The sequence below is a fragment of the Panicum virgatum genome, chromosome 8K, assembly GCF_016808335.1.
Source record: "Panicum virgatum strain AP13 chromosome 8K, P.virgatum_v5, whole genome shotgun sequence".
In the NCBI taxonomy this organism is placed as follows: Eukaryota; Viridiplantae; Streptophyta; class Magnoliopsida; order Poales; family Poaceae; genus Panicum; species Panicum virgatum.
The window spans coordinates 33,774,480-33,793,950 of record NC_053143.1 but is presented as its reverse complement, the minus strand read 5'-3'; the positions used below and the strand labels follow the sequence as shown (position 1 = coordinate 33,793,950).

The following is a 19,471-nucleotide window of genomic DNA, read 5'->3' as shown; positions in this document are numbered from 1 at the left end:
GAATAAGAAGGAAAGTTGGGGCATGGATTTATGTCGGCCGATTTACTGGAAGAAATTGATATCGGAGATGGTGATAGACCAAGACCGACGTTTATTAGTGTTAATCTGGATCCCGAATACAAGCAGGAATTGAAGAGTTTGTTGAAGGAATACAAAGATTGCTTTGCTTGGGAATATTATGGGATGCCTGGCTTGGATAGGTCTATTGTGGAGCATCGTTTACCCATAAAACCGGGATATCGGCCATATCAGCAAGGAGCAAGACGGTGGAATCCTAATATTTTGCCAGATATAAAGGCCGAGATTACACGGTTAATTGGAGCTAATTTTATTCGGCAGTGTCGTTATGCCGAATGGATTTCTAATGTGGTTCCTATTTACAAGAAGAATGACAAATTACGAGTGTGTATTGATTTTATAGATGGTTACCCCATGCCGATAGCCGATATGTTGGTAGACGCTGCTGCTGGACACAAGGTGATCAATTTTATGGATGGCAATGCTGGGTACAATCAGATCTTTATGGCAGAAGAAGATATCTACAAAACTGCATTCAGATGTCCAGGACATCTTGGTTTGTTCTTGGTTTGTTCGAATGGGTAGTCATGACCTTCGGATTGAAAAATGCCGGTGCTACATATCAAAGAGCCATGAATTATGCTTTTCATGAACTCATCGGCAACATTGTGGAAATATATATTGACGACGTAGTTGTGAAGTCAAAGGGGCACCAAAAGCATTTGGCTGATCTGCGTAGAGCTTTAGAGTGCACGAGAAGGCATGGTTTAAAGATGAATCCAAATAAGTGTGCCTTTGGTGTGTCGGCTGGTCAATTCTTGGGTTTTATGGTACATGAACGAGGGATCGAGATTAGTCAGAAGACTATATCAGCCATCGACAAGGTTGAAGCCCCAACGACAAAAGTTGAACTTCAGTCATTGATGGGCAAGATTAATTTTATTCGGAGGTTTATATCTAATTTGTCCGGAAAAATTCAGTCGTTCAGTTCATTACTGAAGTTGAAGGCTCATCAGGAAATCGTATGGGGAGGGGAACATCAGAAGGCATTGAATGAAATCAAATGTTATTTGGTGAATCTGCCAGTATTGGTTCCCCCCCCAAAAGCACAAGCCGTTTAAATTATATTTATCGGCTGATGAACGTGCTATCGGATCGGCCCTTATTCAAGAATTTGAAGGAAAAGAGAGGGTTATATATTTTGTGAGTAGAAGATTGCTGGATACCGAAACCAGGTATTCTCCGGTCAAAAGACTTTGTCTTTGCTTATATTTTTCTTGTGCCAAGCTTAGACATTATTTATTATTGGCTAAATGTATTGTCATGAGCAAAGATGATGTCATTAGATATATGCTTTCGCTGCCGATCTTAAATGGAAGAATAGGAAAGTGAATTCTAGCTTTATCAGAATTTGATTTGAGGTATGAGTCGGCTAAAGCAGTTAAAGGCCAAGACATAGCCGATTTTGTTGTGCAACATTATGGACCAGAGCTGAGCATGGTAGATCTTGTTCTCTGGACTTTATTCTTTGATGGATCTTCATGTGAGAATGGTTTTGGAATTAGTGTGGTGCTAATTTCCCCTCAGGGGGCAAATTTTGAGTTTTCATTTCCAATTGAGGCATCCACAACCAATAATCAAGTTGAATATCGTGCTATTCTCAAAGGAATTCAATTACTTCGAGAAATCAAAGCCGATGCTGTTGAGATTTTTGGAAATTCTATGCTGGTAATTAATCAGTTAATTAGAGAATATGAATGCAAAGATGATATTTTACGATTATATCATGAAGAATGTCTCCGATTGTTGAAAGAGTTCAAGAAGGTAACCATTGAGCATATTCCAAAATGTTATAATAGTTATGCAAATCGACTAGCTCAGCATGCTTCAGGGTATTGGCTGATGGAAGGGGTGATGGCCTTGGAATTAACAGCCGATGACTGGAGAAAGGAGATTGTTGATTGCTTGAAGGATCCTTCCAAGAAAGTAGATAGAAAAATCAGATTCCAAGCAATCAAATATGTGTTCTTGGAAGAGGATTTGTATTATCGGATGATTGATGGAGTTTTGCTCAAATGTATCGACAAATAAGAAGCAAAAGTATTGATGGGTGAAATTCACGAAGGTGTCTGTGGGTCCCATCAATCGTCCTATAAAATGAAATGGGTAATTAGGAGAATCGGGTATTTTTGGCCAACTATACCAGAAGATTATTTCATGTATTATAAAGGTTGCCAAGAGTGCCAGAAGTTTGGGAGCATACAAAGGGCTCCTGCGTCGGCCATGAATCCCATAATCAAGCCATGGCCGTTCAGAGGATGGGGAATTGATTTGATCGGCCAAATATACCCCCCATCCAACAAAAATCATAAGTTTATATTAGTGGCCACCGATTATTTCACCAAGTGGGTTGAAGCAATTCCTCTAAAAAATATTACATCAAAGGAGATGATTGAATTTGTCACGGAACATATTATCTATCGGTTTGGTATTCCACAGACCATTACGACCGATCAGGGTACTATGTTTACATCAGATGAGTTTGAGGAATTTGCTACTGGAATGGGAATTAAATTGTTGAATTCTTCTCCATATTATGCCCAAGCTAATGGCCAAGTAGAAGCATCTAATAAAGGAGTCATTAAGTTGATCAAGAGGAAAATTGATGAATGTCCTAGAAAGTGGCATACTGTGCTTAATGAGGCTTTGTGGGCATATAGGATGGCCTGTCATGGTGCTACAAAGATATCTCCATATCATTTGGTATACAGACATGAAGCTGTTCTGCCATGGGAGTTAAAGCTTGATTCACGACGTGTCACGTTTCAGGATCAGTTAACAGCCGATGAGTATTCTGCTCTAATGAAAGATGAATTGGAAGATTTGGCTGGCCATCGGCTGAAGGCTCTTGTGAATGTTGAAGCGAACAAAGCCAGAATTGGCCGATGGTATGACAAAAAAGTGAAAGCCAAGACTTTTGAGCAAGGAGAATTAGTTTGGAAATTGATTATGCCGATAGGAACAAAAAGTTCGAAATTCGGCAAATGGTCGCCAACATGGGAGGGGCCATTCAGAGTGAGCAGATGCGTTCCTGGTAATGCTTACATTCTGGAAACGCTTGAAGGGGAAGAGTATTCTAGAGCTCTTAATGGAAAATATTTGAAGAAATATTTTGCTAGTGTTTGGGTGGATGCATAACCGATTAATTAATTTATCGGTTGAATTGTTATGGCCGATATGACATATATCGCCCTTAGTGCAAAAAATCTACACAATCTAGATTGTTCAAGTTTAGGTCAAAGTTGATTTTTTGCATTGTCAGTTGAAAAGTTGCAATGGACGTTAACAAGAGAAGGAAATACTTCATTAATAGTATTGTTTACAAAAGGGTCGATCAGGTGATCTGGCCGATACAGCAAAAAACTATTTCTAGGAAGATGCTACTCCTAGAAATCTAGTCATCGGCAAAGACATTGCCGATGACCGCCTCTATGCCAACATCTTCGGAGATGGCGGCGGCTGCCATCTCCATGTCGTCGGCGAGCTCCCCGAAAGCCCACCAGTCTTCGCTGCCCAGCGGGAGGTGGACTGGCTCGACCTGCAGGAAGTCATGACCGGAGTGGAACTGAGCTGTGGCGAGGGCTACAGCGGCGCCACGATGGACCCCATGTCTGGTGACCTCCCGGACGCGGTTGGGGATGTCCCGTAGGCGAGCGGTGACGGTGTTGCCGCGAGCGTTCACCGATCCAGTTGCGGTGGCAGTTGCGGCGTGGAGGGTTTGGACCTGTGACTCCAAAACTAAAGCAAAGTATTAGAAAAGAAGTCGGAAAAATGAAGAGGGACAATGCTTTGGAAGGAGTGATTTACAGGCGACCCTGGAGTCGGCAGCGGTGAGTTGGGCCCGTACAATGGCCCAGTCGGCTTGTGCCGCCTCCAGTTCGGAGGCGAGATGCTGAGACCTGATGGTCTCTTCAGGGTAATTCTGCCAAGCTTCATCCTTCTCACGAAGAAGCTGGCGAATAAACTCTTTGGTGCTTTCCGAGATGTCGGAGAAAGGGGGGCCCTCCGAGTTAGAGGAACTAGAAGAAGTGTCGTCACTTCATGGAAAAGAGGCAGAGAAATTAAAGATTGAAGTTGAACAAAAGAATGGCAATCCGAGATGGAAGAGGAGGGCTTACTCCAAACAGCGGCGGATCACTGGCGGGGTGTTAGAGGGACCCTCATCAGAGAGCTTGAAGCCCGCCATTGCTACAGGAAGACCTAGGGTTTTTACTAAAGGAGGAAGAAAGAAGGTGCTATAGCTAATGGAGGCTTGTTGCCGATACAAGGCCGAAGGGTGATATTTATGGACCAGTCTGGGTAGGTGAAAAGACGGAAGGCGAATTAGTGCGTTGGATTTGCGCGGACGGAAGGCAAAGGGCCAGGGGCAAAGAAGAGTTTTACCCGGTTGTACGGAGTAAGCCGTGTGCACGGGGTACAAGGAATGACTCTAAGTGCTGGTTAGAGCAGAAGGACGATCGTGGGTTGGGATAATTTTGGAACAAAATAAATTATTCCGAAACTGGGGGGCATGTGTCGACACTGGTTTTTGACACGTGTCAAAGAAGGTGATTTTAGTAGAGGGAAGGTGTCCGATTTGAAAGAAACCAAAAGATGCACAGGGTTAGAATCGGCCGATGGGGTCCGTCCGATAGACCAGAGGAATATGCTTTGAAGATGCTGATTTGCCCGCTCTGGTGCTCAGTTGATGGAGAGTTGCCGATGAAGTCAGGAAAGGAGAAGAGGATCCGGAGTCTACAAAATTTTTGACGATTCGGTTGTAATATTTAAAGTAGTTTACCTTTAGCAAGTTTTTTCTTTATAGTCAAGTAATGTTTGCTGTAATCGGCTAGGACTCGGTAGCACTAGGCTATAAATATCAGTTGTAAGGGACCGAAAAAATGTGATACACATCCAATACAACGAACACTTTACAATTCCTTTGCACTTTTTCGGCACTTGGGATGCATGCTCCAATGCTTTTCTGGTTAAGTACTTTCCGGTGGGCAAAACCAATGCCCTACGAAAAAGAATTTCTAGTTTTGAACAACTCAAGGATGAGACAATTCCGAAAGCCTGGGAATGTCTTCAGGAATACATTGCAGCATGCCCACACCATGGCATGGAAGAATGACTCATCATTCAGAACTTCTTCTATGGCCTGAACTAGTGATCGCAAGATCACATGGATGCAGCAGTGGGAGGAGCATTCCTCTCCCTTGATTTACAGGAGCTAGAGTGCTCATCGGCAAGGTTGCTTCCATCCAGAGTTGGAAGGCAGATAGGCAGTTGGCCCATGCAAAAGGAATACATGAAATCGACAGTGTCGATAGGATGGTAGCCAAGATGGATCTTCTCATGAAAAAGCTGGAATTTCCACACTAGGAGGTTAACCAGACTGAGTCTCGGATGACATGTGAGAAATGTGGCAATATTGGACACTCGGGCAAATCCTTCCCGTTCACTCAAGAGGATGAGAACTCCATTGGGAACGACACTCCCAATGACTTAGACTGCCATCCTCAGCAAGGTTGGAATTCTAAGCCCAACCTCCCCTTCGGCCAACAGCAAGGTAATAATTTTAATAACAGTTTTCAGCCCTCGCTTAAAGACTTCATATACGGCCAAAAGCAAATGAATGACAACATTAGTAAGAAATTTCTCGCTAATGGTAAAACTCTTAAGTCTTTGGCTATGCAACTAGAGGGGTTTAACTCTGTTGTTAAAAATCAGTTGAGTTTTAATAAATTGATAGAAACTAAAGTAACTCAGCTGGCCTCATCTTGTCATAACCATAATATGGGAGAGCTACCCGAGCAATCGGGAGTGAACCCGAAAGAAAGTGTGAATGCGGTAACTGTGCGGGCAAGACAATCTGCACAGAGACCACATCTTCCGCAGGATGCAGGTACACAGTGAAAGACCGTAACAACCAAGAATACCGATGCTGAAGACGGGGTGCTGGAGGAGGCCGAAGAATCCAACAACATTGCTACACAGGAAGACACCGAGGAAGCCCCAAGAGCTTCCCAAAAGTACCACGATATGACTGCCTTACCATTTCTAGAGCGGAGAAGGAGGCCAGTGGCTGATGAGCAATTCAGCAAGTTTGTTGAGGTAATTAAGAAGCTTTATGGCAACATACCACTTCTTGATACAATGCAGGCTCCCACGTACGCCAAGTATTTCTAGGATATCCTTGGCAACAAGAGGGTCCTGCTGGCCACCGAGGTCGTGCAGCTTACAGGTGAGTGTAGCACAGCTATACTCAACCCTCTCCTGGAGAAGAAGCAGAAACCAGGATGCCCCACCATCACATGATCCATCTGAGCTCAACACTTTAAGCACGCTCTTTGCGATCTGCGAGCAAGCATCAGCGTTATGCCAAAGGTAATTTATGATAAACTTAACCATTATGCGCTTGCTCCTACTGCCATGTGTTTGCAGCTAGCAGACCAATCGGTTCGTCATCCCGTGGGGATCGTCAAGGATATTCCGGTGAAAATACGGAATTTCTTTGTTCCCGTTGATTTTGCCATCCTCAACATGGAAGTCGACATTCAGATCCCTCTCATATTGGGAAGATCATTCTTGAGTATGACAAATGCACACATTTATGCGGGAGTTGGAGTAATCCAACTCAACACCAATGGGCAGAAGTAGAGATTTGGCTTCAGACCGAAGGATGAACAATGCTCACAGATCAAAAGTTTCAACCGGAAGGAATCCGTGAAAGAGCAGGAGAAGCCATATACCCCATCCAACTCTACCCTCATCGAATTCATGGAGAATCTTCAAACTCGGGAGGAGATCAAGGTGTATAACCAACGGAACGCGAAGCGGAATATCCAACATAAGAAATTTTTGGAATTTGGGAAGAAAGATATCGAAGTAACTATGCCTATGGTGGAAGAAAGCGTAGCCACCAACATCTCCATTAGGTGATGACGACCGAACCCAAGGTATGGATAGTCTCGCTCTGGACGAGAAAGTCGAGCCCTTGCCATGAGGTACGTGGTAGTTATCCATTCTTGCATTTGCATACAGGATAGTTTATCTTCTTGCATAGTTTTTCCTTTCACATCATGGCATGTTTAAATTTTCGCAAATGCATTCTTTTCATTTCACATTACATAAAAAAAATCGGCCAAGATGGCAGACCTACTGAGCTTCACTCAAGCTTCGGGGAGGTGCCAATGTATCCAGGTAAGTCATCCGACCTGTCCTTCATCTTGTGTCCTAGAAAAAAATACTTAGTTTGAGTTTTTCAAAAAAAAGAGTAAAATAAAATAAAAAACAAAAACAAAATAAATTAATTAATTAAAACACAAAAATGTTTCATGCTTTGAATAAAACTCCTAACTCATATGTGTGGAAATCCGTGTAAGCTCTTATCATGGAGATGATGAATAGTTGCTCTGTTCATGCTTTGCAAGTACCTCTACAACTTTTTACTCTCCTAGTACTTGAAATGTTGGCTCATGAAAATATCTCTAAAATTCTGGTTTGAGTGGGAGCATGATCTTGATTTCCAAGTCTAAGTTGTTGTGAGATTTGAGATAGCCCAGACCGGAATAAAACTGTATGCTCTAGTAGGGAACCTCTAGGAATTTCTTTAAAATAAAACATGGTAAATTTTTCCCCTTTGGTTTACATGTCCTATCCAGAGCCATACTGTTTTATCATATGAACCGATACAAGCTATCTTGAGTTATTTTGAGCTTTGCCGAATGGTGAGTCTGTTCAAGGAAGGTACTTGTTATCTACCGATCTTTCTCCTTTGCATACCCATTATTTTGCTAGAATCAAATGTCTGACATGTCAATTACCTACTCCGGGTGTTGGTATCCACCTTCGCCAGGCAATTCTCCTCACAACAAAACCCAGAATCTAGACAGTGAGCCTATCCATCTCAAATGGTCTATCCAAGCAATTCTCCCTTCCAAAAACTCTATCATTATGGAGTGTGGGTCATCTTCCTTCAAAAAAAACTAGAGCAGAAGCAATGAAAAAAAGGGGAGACAAGACCCTTACCTCCACCCAAAAGAGTTGAAATAAGGAGTTCAAATAAAAAGACCAGAACTATTTTCTAAGTGTGAGTCCATTTCCTCCCACTCCCCTGAATATTTTACCTTCCATAAGATCGGGATTTGATCGAGTACCAACCTCTTGCGGACCACTCTTCTGCTCGGCAACACAGGTAACCAAGGTATGCTACACTCTTCCTACCCAAAACTCCCCATATCAGTCTTAGAGTAGGAAGAAGATGGTCAAAATTTCCAACCATGGTGAGGATCATATACCTTGAGCAATTTGAGAGTACCATTGGGGAATCTTAAACCACTTCTTGAAAACTTGCAAAATATTCAGAGATAGGAACCTGAACAGGAAGCAGAAAATATTTCGGTAAAGGTTGTTCAATCTTTCAACCGCCCAAGATGAGGGATGAAATGCCAATAAGCACCATCTACTAGAAACCAAGGTATGAGCCAACTTATTCAAAGTACATATGGGTTAGAGTAATATGTTGTGCACAATGTATCTATAGGGTATGAGCATTGATGCAACTCCTGATCCACCGAGCCTCGGCTTTAGCTTTGCTCGAGGACGAGCAAAAGTTTAAGCTTGGGGGGGGGGGGTGTTGATGGCCATTATTTTTCATTTTGGTCATCAACTTCTCGGGAATAACATGAGCTTTACACCATGTTCCATGTATATTTTGCTTATTTCTAACAAGTGCAACAACTTTTGGATGAGTTGTAGTTGCAGGAACTAATGTACCAAAAAAAATGAGCCAAAACCGGGAAAAACCCAGGCCGGCCGGCCTCACCTAGGCCGGCCGGCCTGGCACCTCCACATACCATGCCTCGAAACTTTGCCAGAGTGATCATGAGCACAAATCCAAGCCAATCCAATTTGGTTCCGTCCAAAATTCACAAACAAAGACTGAATGGCTTGAGCAATGGAAGGTTGGGTCCACTTTCAGTGTCCAAACGCAGTTTCAAGACCCAAACCGCCTTGAGCAAGAATGTGCACCCATTGATTAGCAAGCCAGTGAAACGGAGGGCTGAGATGTGCCAACTCTAGGCCGGCCGGCCTACAAATTTCAGCGTTGAACCAACGCTGCCTCCACCGCCATCTAGACAAGATCAGGAGCGTCCACGAGAAGGTCGGCGCCAAACGGAGAAAATCCCAGGCCAGCCGGCCTAGGGGAGGCCGGCCGGCCCCAGTTTGCTGCGTCTCGAGCTCATCTTCGCGTGGAAGCTACGTCAACCGATCCTCTTGCTTACAAATGACGCCCCAGCCAAACACCGACCTCTAACATCTATAAATAGAGAGCAACACCCTCACTCTCAACACACACACAAAAGGAGTTCTCTTCTCTCATCTTTAGTTTCTAGAGTAGGTTAGGTAGTCTGGGAGTTAGAGTTGAGTCGAGCTTGTCTCGGGATTTCGGAGTCATCATCGGAAGTCGGTATAAGCCCTTGTATCTTTTCCTTTGACATTTATCAATATAGTTATCTTCTTTATCTTTTCGAGTCAACTTTACTTTCCGCATTATTTATCTACCCTCTCAAGTTATCTTGCTTGTGTGCGGAAGTAAGTTCTCTAGCTTAGGCTTTGTTATCTTTCTTTTTATCGGGATCTTACATTGCGGGTTTTCTTGCCCGGACTAGGGAACTCAAGTTAGGTCCCTAGGTTGAGGGGGATTTCTCTTGTTCGCGACAAGAGAAATCCTAACACCGAGTACGGACGTGGTGTCTAAGCATAGTGTTAGCTAGAAAGTGTGTTCCACCCCACGGAACCGTTGTGGTAGGTGGTAGGTGGTGACAGCCCTGTCCATCCCTTGTAGTCCACCACGTTCGGGTGTTTTCATTGCAGTAGTTGCAGGTTGCCGTTGGACTCCCCTCTCATCCCTTTCTGAAGTCCTTCCTCTTCCAGTCGCCGAAGTAAGCTCTAGGTTCCCGATAACTAGTTAGAAGCAAGGTTTAGTTTAGAGAGGCTAGCTCTATAGTTTAGAAGTATTTTAGGAGTCTTTCTTAGTCGTTGTCCTCCCAGCTACTTACCTCTCTAAGGATTAGAGTCTCCTGTGTCAGACAGTCATTGCTTGGTGTTGGCATTTCTTAGCGTCATCACTAGGAGTGGTTAGTTCCTAGCAACGGCACCTCGAAAATGCCATGTGGTATGCCTTAACGTTTACAGAAGGATTCGCAAGCGCACGGATATACCGTTGTAGCATTTCACCTAGAAGTATTCAGGGTATCGTTATTTATATTTTCCTAACGGATGGCTAGGTTGTGTAAAGTGTATTTACTAAGTTACATAATCATGACACGTATGAGCAAGATGAAGACCACTGACTATACAGGGGTAAGTGATATGTGATAAAGATAATCAGGGGTAATGTGACACACACAGAACATCCAACTCTCATGAATAAAGAAATAACAAGCAATCCTAAGGTTAGTGGGAGCATAGGCAAAAATTCCTGTTATACTAATCATGTTAATGTGACACACACAGAACCGTCATATCCGAAGGATCCCGCATACCCGGGCACCAAGCCCGCATATGAGGTCACTACCCTAGCACCCCCAGGTCCCCCACCCTTCGGATGGACAGGTAAGATGCTAAGGCAAGCCCGAAAGCACAACAAACCGATATCCTTACCTAGATTATCTGGTCTAAGCATGCAACTAATATAACTTTATAAAGCATTGATCAAAGCTAAGTAAGCTACGAACATAGCAAGATAACCAAGAACGAACTCTGAATGATTAATATAAAGAAAGTTGGAATACAAAGCCATACCAGAGGCCGAGGATTGCTCGCCGACCCCGAGGACGACTAGATTCGCTAAGCAGATGAAGTACTAGCCTAGCTCCACTACCCTAAGGAGTACAAGTCACAAGAGAGTGTAGAGAGAGAGGCTTCCAAGTGGTGTGTGTTGAGAGAATGGTGGGAGGCCCCTTTTATAGCTTGAGAGGTCGGTTCCCGCCATCTCTATAAATGGAAACATGCCTAACCGACCTCAGGAGGATAAGATCGAGCTTCCCGCCAAAACTCAGCCTCAGAGGCTGCCAGGTGGGGTCGGCCAACCCCCCCCCTTGGCGCCATTTCCACCGACCTTCGCTGGTTCACTGCTCTGTGGGTCCTGATGTCAGATGGTCGGTGCCGGGGCTTGGTTGGTCGGTTTGCTCTGGTTTGTGGGCCTCCTTTGGTCATGTTACGCAGGACACGATCGTCTGTGACTTCTGTCTGCGTATTCATCGTGTTTTCGTCTTTTTCCGGACTTGTGCTCTTGAAATCATAAATTCTCGAAAACAACTGTGAAGCTAGGTTAGTGATACAAATATGCGAGTAAGAGGTATAGTTTTCCTTCTTAAATGAGTATAGTTGTGTTATCGCCATAAATTAACAGGATTAATTTATGGGCCGAAATCAAGATGGGCTTAAAGCAGAAGACTGAAGAAGACTTGTAAATCGGCTCCTGCGTGAGCATCTGGGCCACATGTGCCATGTATCTTTAGATTTAGTTCAAGGTTAGAGATAGAGTCCGATCGGGACAAGATTAGTTTAGATTGTTTCCCAAGTCTCCGGACTACAAATATGTATCCTTTGTTATTCGTAAAGGAGAGCGTCATCACGTCTCGCAAACAACAACTCTCGGCGCATCGCCACACCTAATCCTAGGGTTTCATCCAAGTAAGTGCCATGCTACCCTGATCGCTTCTTGCGATCAGGGCAGTATTGGTCTTGCTTTTACCTTGGTATTACTCGTACTGAAGCGTTTTTTATGGCGAGTAGTACTAGTTATCCTGATGTTCGTAGCATGGCTTTTAGTAGATCTGTTATGCTTCGTTGCTTATCATCTACGAATATCATGTTGTCTCTGTGCAGTCACGTTTCAATCTCATGCTAGTTCTTGTCGCATAGAATTAGTTGCACAGAGTCAACACCCTGCTTCTTTTATGTCTAGTAGATCTGATCTGTTATGGTTTGCTCTTATCTTAAGAGTTGGCATAATATCTGCTAGGTTAGGCCTTGCAAACGGATTGGATGATCCGGTGGTGTAATAGATGCTTTATCTTAGCCTTGATAGGGATTGTTCCGGGAATCGGCTCTTGCTAGTTCTTAGGCCTCTGTTTTGGGTTGTGGTTTAGTTGTCTGTTGTGTTCATTAGGCCTAGTCACGTGTAGGATGTTCCGATCTAGCAGTGAAGCTGTTACCATCGTGGATTAGATCAATTAGATTTAATCGAAGAAGTTTTATAGTTATTTGCTTTATTTATCATATCTGGATACAATCAGATCCCATCTGACACCGGGACTTGATCGGCTCTTTAAAGCCGATGCAAGAGTCGTCCCGGGGAGCCGACCACGGCTCGGACTTACATTTACACGTGTCTTTGTATGCAGGAAACTGTTTGGAGCACGTTCGCACTCTCCTGATCGGGTATAGGTCAGGTGGCACGCCCGGTTTTCACACATCCTCCGGGCGCGTGACGGAATTGCGGGCCGTTGACGAGGCAGCAGTGCTTGCCAGTGCCCCAGCAACCTCCCGGCTCTTCGTGTTGCCCGTCGCTGCTCGCCGGTGGGTTTTGACTGACAACACCTTCTGGCACACCCGGTGGGACACTCGTCAACAACAACGCCCACCGTAGAGATGACTGGAGCTCAAGATCAAGAACCCGCTCCCAAGCCCGTCACGTATGAAGAGCTTCCTCCTGAACACAAGAAGAAGTATGATGAGATCAAAGCTTTGCTGGAAGCCGATCTCATCGGCTCTTTTGAGAAGACTCGCAACCATGGCATCAGGTGGAAGGGGTTCTCACCAGAAGGTGCTCTTGACAATGTAGATCTGTCTGTACCATCTGAAGAGCGCACCAGAGCCCTGTGTCAGGAGATGAACTACATGGTGGCCCATGCGCTTCATCGGCACTCTCAGAGCCTGATGAACGAACTCGAGCGCATGGCGCATCGCGTCATCCAGGAGATAATCAAGAACCAGTACTCTCCATCGGGGCCAACCCTGGGGAGTCACACAGAGGAAGCTGCACTGCATTCTAGGCCGCAACTGCCATTCTCATTTGCAGCTCCCAGATCACAGAGCTCGCCGATCTACGTTGTCCACAAGATCGGCGGTGATCCTGGAGAAGGCCAGTTCCTCACCGAGCCACCCAAGGAGATTTCGCACGGCTACACGTGCGCCTATATTCCTGACAGCGTCAGTCCAGCACGCTCGGTGCAGATGATGAACCCAGGAGCTTCTGGAGCAGACGCAGAAAAACAAGCGTGGCTAGCAAAGTACGCTACTGGGCCGAGTACTGAGCCATCGGCCCCAGGAGTTCTTAGTGTGGAGCAGGTCAGTGCGATACTGAGAGACCAGTTCGGCATCCTGTCCAAGAGGAAAGCGATCGGCTATTCCAAGCTATATCCAAGCGACTATGACTTGATCCCACCGCCACCCAAGTATCGGCTTCCTGAGTTCATCAAGTTCAACGGGTCGGAGGGAGCCAGCTCCATCGAGCATGTGAGCCGATACTTAACGCAGCTCGGGATGATCTCGGTGTCGGATCCGTTGAGGGTCCGGTTCTTCGGCCAATCCCTTACAGGCCCAGCTTTTGGATGGTATGCATCACGGGCTCCGGATTCGATTCGGACTTGGAGGCAGCTTGAAGATCAATTCCATACCCAGTACCATTCGGAGGCTGCTGAAGCTGGAATTGCCGACCTCGCCCAGGTCAGGCAAAAGCGAGGGGAGACTGTGTTGGAGTATATACAGCGCTTCAGAGAAGTCAAGAACCGATGCTACTCGTCGCGCATCACAGAGAAGGAGGCAGTCGATCTGGCTGTCCTCGGGCTTGCTAAGCCGATCAAGGATGCGGCTTTTCAGTTGGAGTTCACATCTCTGGCGCACCTAGTGCATAAGCTTACGGCATACGAGCATTATCATCCTGAGCTGTACCAGGACAAGTTCAAGCGCCATGTAAACATGGCCCAGGCGGATGAATCTGATGACTCTGGTGAAGAACAAGAAGTGGCCGTGGCAGAGTGGACTCGGGGGGCAAACCCTGTCCCGTGCAAGTGGGTCAAACAGCAGGGGCTTGTGAAGGGCTTCGACTTCGACGTGACCAAGGTAGAGCAGATATTTGATCTGCTCCTCATAGAAAAACAGCTGAAGCTCCCGGAAAATCACAAGCTACCAACGCCGCAAGAGTTGCAAGGAAGACTGTATTGTAAATGGCACCACTCGTTCACTCATTCCACGGGTGAATGCAAGGAGTTGTAGCGCAAGGCTGATTAATTCTGGCTCAACATACGATGAAGGTCGACACGAAGCCTTTCCCACAAGCCAATGTTGTAGAGTTGTCAGACTTCACTCCTACGGGTCAGAATTTTTCATTCCAGATCAACATGGTGGGACCCACGCGCCGCCATGACAAGCAGAGGAGAGAGGCCGCTTCTGGCAAATGACCGCAGGATGAACGTGAGCTGGAACAGCGACATGTAACTGAAGAGCAAGTGCGTCACATCCGCAACCAGCTTCCAGCTTCTAATCGGCTTCTGGAAAAGTACCAGTACTAGTACAAGTTGCAGCGCTGATATGAATCGGAAGAAGACGAGTATGAGCACTGCTCAGGAAGGACATTGGGAAGACGCCAGGCTATACGCGACCACTGGCATTGCCCGTTCTTCAGGTACTGTTGGAATTCCGGCATGAGCCGATTGCCTACTATAGATGATTGCTTGGAGTGCAGGCCTCGAGGACGCCAGCAGGACGAGACATCGGTGTTCCGGTGCTTGGGACCCGGAACGCGTCAGGATGACCACGTGAGGCGCCCAACCAGGGGTGATTCCGAGCCAGAGGAAGAAGACAGGTACCATCGCCCACGGTGGTGTCCTGATGGGCTCAATCGCTCGCAGAAGCGCAGGGTGCAGCGCTTGCGCAATCTGGAAGAGGCAGAAGGGAGGAAAGACGCCCTCCGAGAAAAGAGTGGCGCCCCAAGCAGACAAAAGCCAATGAGAAGCCATCGGCTGATGTGAACATGGTGTTCGTGCTCCCATCGGAGTTTCGAGCACCCCAACCGGAGGAATTGGCCATCGCGCAGCTGGATCTCGGCCCACGGCCAGTCATTTTCGAGAAGCCCAAGGAGAAGAGCTACAAGCACCTGAAGGGGTTATATCTCAAGGGCTTCATCAACGGCAAGCCTGTGAACAGGATGTTGGTCGACACTGGTGCCGCAGTCAACCTGATGCCATACTCTGTGCTGCGCCGATTGGGTCGTTCTTCTGCCGATCTGATCAAGACCAATGTGATGCTTAATGACTTTAATGGACAGCCATCAGAGGCGATGGGGGTTCTTAATGTGGAACTGACAGTGGGCCGCAAGACTGTACCAACATTGTTCTTCATCGTTAACAGCAAGAGTACATACACAGTGCTGCTCGGGAGGGACTGGATTCATGCCAACTGTTGTATCCCTTCCACAATGCATCAGTACCTCGTCCAATGGAATGGCGATGAAGTAGAAGTGGTCCCTGCAGACGATTCCAGCGAGGTCTCGGTCGCAGATATGAACACCTGGGATGCGAAAGGACAAGAGCCGATCTCAGGGATCGCCCTGGAAGACTGTGATCGGATCGAGGCGACAAAAAACGGACTGAGGCTGGTCTTATCCACTGGCCTCACAGAATATATGCATCCTGGCAAGCCACGGGGTGTAATAGAAATAGAGAGGCCGGTCCCAGCGATCGGCCCCAAAAAATAGAAAAATTCTGTTTGTGGTCGGAATTGTTACATCATGTACACATGATGGCCTGCTCTGGCAGTCGGCCACTCATTGACTATTTGGCTCTGAGTGATAGTAGAAGTATATAAGCGGCCAGCCCGTGCGGTTGGCCAAATAGTTTTTCTTGTCATCTCCCTGTGTTTGCCGCTGATCTCGTGGATAGTGAAGACTCGCTTGCGTTCGCAGCTGATTTTTTAGACGACGGCAAACTCGGATACGGGTTCACATCAGCTGATGATTTGGAAGAGGTTGACATCGGTCCTGGGGATAAGCCACGGCCGACATTTATCAGCAAGAAGTTGGATCCGGCTTCGCGAGAGGAGATGATTGCACTGCTAGAAGAATACCAGGATTGCTTTGCATGGGACTACACCGAGATGCCCGGACTGGATAGAAGCATAGTCGAGCATCAGCTCCCGCTCAAGAAAGGGTTTCGGCCGTTTCAGCAACGAGCACATCAGATGAAGGCCGAAGTCCTAGAAGAAGTTAAGAAAGAGGTGGAGAAGATGCTGGATGCTGGGTTCATCAGGCCATGCCGATATGCAGAATGGATCTCTAGCGTGGTACCAGTACAAAAGAAGGATGGCCGATGGCGTGTTTGCGTCGATTTTAGAGATCTCAACAGAGCAACACCAAAGGACGAATACCCGATGCCTGTTGCAGAAACATTGATCAACGCAGCTGCTGGCCACAAAATGATGAGTTTTATGGATGGCAATGCTGGTTACAACTAGATCTTCGTGGCCCCAGAGGACGTGAACAAGACTGCGTTCAGAGTACCAGGTGCAGTTGGCTTGTTCGAGTACTTGGTTATGACCTTCGGGCTGAAAAATGCCGGTGCAACGTACCAACGTGCTATGAATTACATTTTTCATGATCTCATCAGCAAGCTGGTAGAGATTTGTATTGATGATGTCGTGGTCAAGTCCAAATCAGCTGTGGGGCATTTAGAAGATCTGCGTCAAGTTTTGGAGCGGACTCGGAGGTTAGGGCTCAAAATGAACCCAAAGAAGTGCGCTTTCGGTGTGTCGGCCGGTCAGTTTCTGGGATTCCTGGTGCATGAACGGGGAATCGAGATCAGCCTAAAGAGTCAAGAAGCTGTAAAGACGATGAAGCCACCTACTACAAAGAAGGAGTTGCAGAAACTCATTGGTAAAATTAATTTTGTCAGGCGATTTATTTCTAATCTGTCCAGACGCATTGAGCCGTTTATGGGGTTAGTAAAGATCAAATCCGATGATGAGTTTCGCTGGGGGGCAGAACAGCAACAAGCTTTTGATGAAATCAAGGAATATTTGTCAAAGCCTCCAGTATTGGTTCCTCCTCAGCAAGATAGGTCGTTCTATGTGTACCTATCCATGGGTGACACTTCCATTGCTTCGGTGCTAGTCCAGAAGCATGATGGCCAAGAGAGGGTGGTTTTCTACCTCAGCAGATGCATGTTATACGCCGAGACCAGGTATCCTGAAATCGAGAAGCTTTGTCTTTGCTTATACTTTACATGTACGAAGCTTCTCCATATTTTGCTCTCGGCGGAAACAATTGTCATATGCAAATCGGATGTCATAAAGCATATGTTGTCGGCCCCTGTCCTTAAAGGCCGACTTGGAAAATGGATGTTTGCATTGTCAGAATTCGATATCCGGTACCAGCCTGCAAAAGCAGTCAAAGGACAAGCACTGGCGGATCTTGTTGCGGATAGGATCAGCACTGATATTGCTGCATTATTTATTCGTGCTTGGGCTATGTTCTTTGACGGATCAGCTTGTGATGATGGGTGCGGTGTGGGAATTCTGTTGGTGTCGCCTCGTGGGGCGACTTACTCCTTCTCCATCAGAATGACTGCCCCGTGCACCAATAATCTGGTGGAATATGAAGCCGTTCGCAAAGGGATGGAATTGCTTCTCGAAGCCGGTGCAGAAGCGGTGGAGATTTTTGGAGATTCGAAGCTGGTGATTTCTCAGCTCACGGAGGAATATAGGTGTGAGAGCGAGGCTCTTTTCCCGATATGGATGCAGTGCCGTGAGCTGATGTCACGATTCAGGTACATCAATTTCCACTGGATACGCAGGACTCTGAACAATGAAGCCAATGATTTGGCACAGATGGCTTCTGGTTACAAGGAGACAGCCGATGGAGTCGAGGTGGAGGTTTAGTTTCTAGAACCCGGAGACTGGAGAGCCGATATCTTCAATTACTTGAAGGATTCGGCTCGGGGGGCACCCAGAAGGATAAGACTCAAGGCCATGAAGTATGTTATGATAGGGGATGACATGTTCTACTGGACCTTGGAAGGACTACTACTTAAATGTCTAGGACCTTCAGAGTCAAATCGGCTCTTGCATGAGGTTCATGAAGGAACCTGCGGTACTCACCAATCGGCTCATAAGATGAAGTGGCTGATTAGGTGATCGGGTTATTACTGGCCCAGTATGCTGGAAGATTGTTTCAAATATTATAAAGGATGTCAGGCATGTCAGAAGTTTGGCAAAATTCAGATAGTGCCGGCGTCAGTGATGAATTCGATCATCAAACCGTGGCCATTTAGAGGTTGGGGCATGGACATGATCGGACAAATCAACCCGTCGTCCAGCAAGGGTCACCAATGGATTTTAGCTGCCACAGATTATTTCACAAAGTGGGTAGAGGCAGTGCCCATAAGGTCGGTAGCATCGAGAGATGTGATCAGCTTTGTCAAAGAGCACATCATTCACAGATTTGGGATCCCTCAGACCATTACGACCGATGGAGGATCGGTCTTTATATCAGAGGAATTCAGAAAGTTTGCCGATGACATGGGGATTAAGCTGATCAGATCATCTCCATATTATGCCCAAGCTAATGGACAGGCTGAAGCATCCAACCAGAGCCTCATCAAGCTCATAAAAAGAAAGATCGATGAATATCCTAGGCGCTGGCATGAGGTGTTGTCAGAAGCTTTGTGGGCATACCGTATTTCGTGTCATGGGTCCACCAAGACGTCGCCGTACCATCTAGTCTACGGCTAGGATGTTGTGCTATCATGGGAGATCACGGCCGGATCAAGGCGTGTTGAGTTTCAGAATGGTCTATCTGCTAAACAGTATGCAGCCTTGATGAATGACAACGTGGAGGACCTAACGGAACTAAGACTTTGGTCATTGGAAAAGATCAAAGAAAATAAGGCTAAAGGCGCCCGTGCATACAACAAGAAGGTCAAGCCTAAGGATTTCCAGGTGGGAGACTTGGTTTGGGAGGCAGTATTGCCGTTGGGAACTAAAGATAAAAAGTTCGGTAAATGGTCTCCAACTTGGCATGGGCCGTACAAGGTTGATCAGGTTTTGCCTGGGAATGCGTACATGCTCGAGGAATTGGACGGCGTCAAGTTTCGTGTTGCTGTCAATGGGTAGCATCTGAAGAAGTATTTCCCGAGCATGTGGAAAGGCGAGTAACGAAAAGCCGATGAGATCCATCTGGCTGCAGTGTAATAAGCCAACACGTTGAGTTGGCCGGTAAAAAAAAAACAAAAAGCCGATGAGATCCATCTGGCTGCAGTGTAATAGGCCAACACGTTGAGTTGGCCGGTAAAAAAAATAAAATATATGATGATGACAGGCCAACACGTTGAGTTGGCCGGTAAAA

General features: G+C 46.2%; 1 non-coding gene across 1 annotated transcript; it reads right to left on the bottom strand.

The window, feature by feature from the left end:
* Positions 1-5,072: 5,072 nt before the first annotated feature.
* LOC120646620 lies at positions 5,073-5,181 on the bottom strand. The gene has a single exon (XR_005664520.1). It is a non-coding gene; the product is annotated as a small nucleolar RNA R71 (small nucleolar RNA).
* Positions 5,182-19,471: the final 14,290 nt, after the last annotated feature.